Source organism: Triticum urartu, chromosome 2A (genome assembly GCF_056163025.1).
Source record: "Triticum urartu cultivar PI428250 chromosome 2A, HENAU_Tu73, whole genome shotgun sequence".
Classification (NCBI taxonomy): Eukaryota; Viridiplantae; Streptophyta; class Magnoliopsida; order Poales; family Poaceae; genus Triticum; species Triticum urartu.
Genome location: NC_141874.1, coordinates 765,866,785 through 765,871,266, shown reverse-complemented (window position 1 = coordinate 765,871,266; position 4,482 = coordinate 765,866,785). Strand labels below are relative to the sequence as shown.

At 45.9% G+C, this 4,482-nt stretch overlaps 1 pseudogene; it reads left to right on the top strand.

The window, feature by feature from the left end:
- The first annotated feature begins 2,758 nt into the window (after positions 1-2,758).
- On the top strand, positions 2,759-3,966 carry LOC147988069 (26 kDa endochitinase 1-like; annotated as a pseudogene).
- The last annotated feature ends 516 nt before the right edge of the window (positions 3,967-4,482 follow it).

The following is a 4,482-nucleotide window of genomic DNA, read 5'->3' as shown; positions in this document are numbered from 1 at the left end:
GAGATACATCCCCAGCCCAATGATCATGCCGAAAAGCAATATTCACCCCATTTCCTAATTCCATTTATAAAAAAAAGGCGGCATCAAAAGCCCAACAAATATTCTTCCAAAAGGGAGAACCCACACCTGGTTTACCGCAAAGGATGTTAGGTTTGTTAGTGCCATATTTATAGCACGTGATATTTTTCCAGTCACTATTTCTACCATCATAAAACCTTTTGCTCCAAGCTACCAACATTACCATATTAAAATCTCAAAGCTTGGGAACCCCCATCCCACGAAACTCTAATCTCATAGAAATAAGCCCCCACTTAGCCAAATAATATTCATGTTCATTACCCACATCCTCCGAAAGGAAATGGGACATGTGGGAGATGATGTCGTCAATGGCACACTTAGGAAACGTCATCATGGACATCAAATATGTAGGAATTAGTGTTAGCAATGAAACTGGTAACTAGAATCAATTTGCCCCTTTATGATAAATTCCTTCCAAGACAACCAGAAATGTTCTAAATAATTCTGTCACTGATGGGTTGCAAATCATCTCTCCTCATTGTTCTATAATGTAGGGGAACCCCTAAATACTTAAAAGAGAAAGAGCCCATCTTACAATAGAAAAGTTGTGCAATATAGTCAGAAGTTCCTCATCCACATGGATGGTATGCATGTCTGTTTGATGCAAAATTATTTTAAGACCAGATAGCTTTTCAAAACATGACAAAATCATTTTCAGGTTCCTAGCTGGATCCACATATTTTCCTAGGAATTTTATGGTGTCATCTGCACGCAGGAATCACATGTGGGAGGAGACCAGAAATCGAGTTTCTTCATATAACTTTTAATAACATTTTAGTAAAAAAAACATCAGCGACAAGGTTAATGAACAGGTGCAAAGAGGGTCCCCATGTTTGAGGCATTTGCCACCAACAAAGTGCGATCCATTAGTATCATTAAGTCTAACAGAGAAAGAACTTTTAGAAAGAGGGCTACAAATCCAACCAATTCATTTTTTTTCAAATCCTCTATAGGTAAGCATTTCTACAAGGAAATTTCAGCTCACTTTGTCATAGGATTTTTCATTATCAATATTAAGAATAAGCCCACTAGTCCCTATTCTATCGACCTCATGAATCACTTCATGAGCCATAACAACACATTCCAAAATAAATCTTCCTTTAATGAAGGTAGTTTGATTATGAGAAATTAGTCTGTGACATAAAAGAGATTCCCTGGTGGTCATAGCTTTAGTAAAATCTTGATAGCACGGTTACTTGACTGATTGGTCTAAATTTCCTCGTCTCATCAGCACCAGGTTCTTTAGAGATTAAAGTAAGGATATCAAAACTAATTCTGTGAATGTCAGGTCCCCCCATCTCAAAATCCCTAACCATCCAAGTAAAGTACCCTTTTATCACATCCAAAAAATGTTTGGTAGAAAAGAAAAGAGAGTCCATCAGGTAGGTGCACCATTTGCATATGAGCCCATAATGATTTTTTTAATTTCATTCTTAGTATTTTTTTTCAGACTAACAAAATGCAACTAGACAGCTGTAAGAGACTTGGTGAACAAATAAGGTATCATGTTGACATCAAGGAAAAAAATAGCGTGCTATACATAATAGCATCGCCCTTTAAAATACGCTATTAGTGAGACATTGTACACTCATTTATATAGCGAGGTAATTCTCTACATGCTATAGTGTGCTATTTGCGACGCTATAGCATGCTATTTTTTTACAATGGTTGACATACGTGGCAATGTAGAGTAGCCCCACAACATACACCCACATACAGCCTCTGCTCTTGTAGTTAGTGGTTGATTATTAGTGGCCCATGAAGGACTTGGTTAATCCTCCTACCCTACCCTACCCCGCTGCGTTGCCTGCCACGAGAATCATTCATCGATCCCTCCCATCGCATTAGATATCTAGCAAGACATCTCAGATATTTTTAGTCTAAAACAACAAGATTTTGCAGTGCTGTTTTATTTGTGAGAGTTGCTAGGGTTTAACTTATGCACGAACAGTCCCGCTTCTACACAACACAGAGTTGCACAATATTATGTTAGCGCCGCCTCCTCGCAACGCCGCCTCCTCGCAACGCCGCTTCTTCTTCTTCGTCACACAACTCTCGCTTATAGTTTCTCTCAAGAACACACACATGATGAGAAAACTCAACACATACACACGCACACGCCAAGGAAGACACCAGCACCAGCTTTGCCAAGAGCTCTCCTCCTTGGTCACACAAGCACTACATTTTTTCCCAGCCCTCTTAGCCACTCTTTCTCATTCATCTGGTCACCTTAAATACCCGTACAGAAAGACTCACACGTAGCCAAGGCAACAACCTGCCCGGTTCTCATGCCATGCACCACACGACTTGATCCACTAACCAACTAACTCACCCACTAACAAACTCCATGCGGCCACTGTCCTGCACGCACGCACACGGAACACAAACGACCATCAACTGCACCGCAACTAACGTATGCATGCACCGGCGTCTAGCTAGCTCACACGACCTGGTCATGGACTTGCACTAGGCACGCATGCACCCACGAGCACACCTAACGTGGTTTACTCTAACATATTATACTATCCCCTCCGTCCCATAATAAGAGAGTATATTTTTGTTGCAACAAGTTAATCTCATATTATCCGTTTCTTTGCAAGCATATCCCACAACGTCTTGATGGTGTATTCACTAATTTACCTGTCAAACGTGGTTTGATCCGTCCATTTCGCCTGTTTAAGAGAGAAGACGTGGTAACATGGTAGTAATGAAGAAGATCAGCGAAATCTGTGACGTCCCACGCAACAGAATTCAAACGAGTGACTACAATGGCGTTGCACGCACCTTCCGCCGGGACCATTCTCCACCGATTTTCCACACACAACATTCATCAGGTTTTAAGGCACACCACGACTTTTCTCCACAAAAGGTGTATAATGGCGGCACTTGGCACCACCAAGATCGATCATGAAGCCATACATGCCCACGGTACTGGAGAGCCCCGAGGGTGGTGGTCATCCTGGCATGAACGCCCAGCAGTGCGGCTGGTGGCGCGACGTGCGCAAACTTTCTCCGCTGCAGCAAATTTGGGTACTGCGGCAGCGGCGACGCCTACTGCGGTGCGGTCTGCCAGAGCCAGTGCAACAGCTGCGGCGGTAGCCCCACTCCCCCAGGCGATCACGGCGTGTCGTCCATCCTATCCAGGGATCTCTTCGAGCGGCTCCTCCTCCACCGCAACGACTGCCAAGAGGCCCACAGGTTCTACACGTACGGCGCCTTCCTCGCCGCCGCCGCCGCGTTCCCGTCATTCGGCACCACGGGGAGCACGGAGATGCGGAAGCGGGAGGTGGCTACCTTCCTCGGGCAGACCTCCCACGAGACAACCGGTGGGTGGCCCGCGGCGCCCGACGGACCGTACACCTGGGGCTCCGAGGGAAGCTACTGCGAGTCAAAGCCGGTATGGCCGTGCGCGTCAGGCAAGAATTACTACAGCCGCGGGCCGATCCAGCTCACCTGGAACTAAAACTACGGCCACACATGGTGCGCTATCGGGGTGGACCTGCTGAACAACCCGGACCTGCTGGCGACAAACCCGACGGTGTCGTTTAAGACCGCGTTGTGGTTCTGGATTACGACACAAGCGAACAAGCCGGCGTCGCACGCTGTGATCACGGGTCGCCTGGCTACGGTGTCATCACCAACATCATCAACGGTGGGATCGAGTGCGGAAAGGGGCAAAACCCCGAGGTGCTTGACCCGATCGGATTCTACAAGAGCTACTGTGACACCCTTGGCGTCGGCTACCGTAGCAACCTCGACTGCTACAACCAGGGGTCATTCAAGGCCGGGTTCTTGGCAGGGCTCGCGTCACAGTAAAAACGACTGGTAACATTAACCTGTTATGTACGTACTAAGAGTTTGGGTTCTTGATCTATGCATGTGTAAGTGTGGTCACAAATAAATAATCTTATGCCGTAGATTCTCAAAAAGGTAATCTCGAGGTGTACTCTGTGGAAATAAACAGTCGAATAAAAAGTTCCAATTGTTAATATCGAGCAGTACTCTGTGCGTAGATAAATTAATAGATAAAGTTTCCATTGTTGTTCCTCGCAAAAAGAAACTTCCCATTGTTGTGTCTTCGCTCAACTCACTCAATGCAGATTAAATGATTAATGTCGTCTTCAAAGTTGAAGCTTGTGTCTTCGTTATACGTCTAGGTGTGTTCGGACATCATGGACGCCCAGCGGGCTTCCCAAAATCCAACCATCTAGACAGTCCGGGCTCCCCAAAATCAAGCTCATATGGGAAAAGGGAGGGTGTGGTTGTCCGGACTATCAGTCATGCTATCTCCTGCCAGATCCTCCCCTTCCCGCTCGGTTTTTCGTCGGGATATTTCTCGCTGGAGCCCCCTCCTTTAAAGTCGGATGATGCCCACCTCACCTTCATCATAGCGCCCTCTCTCCT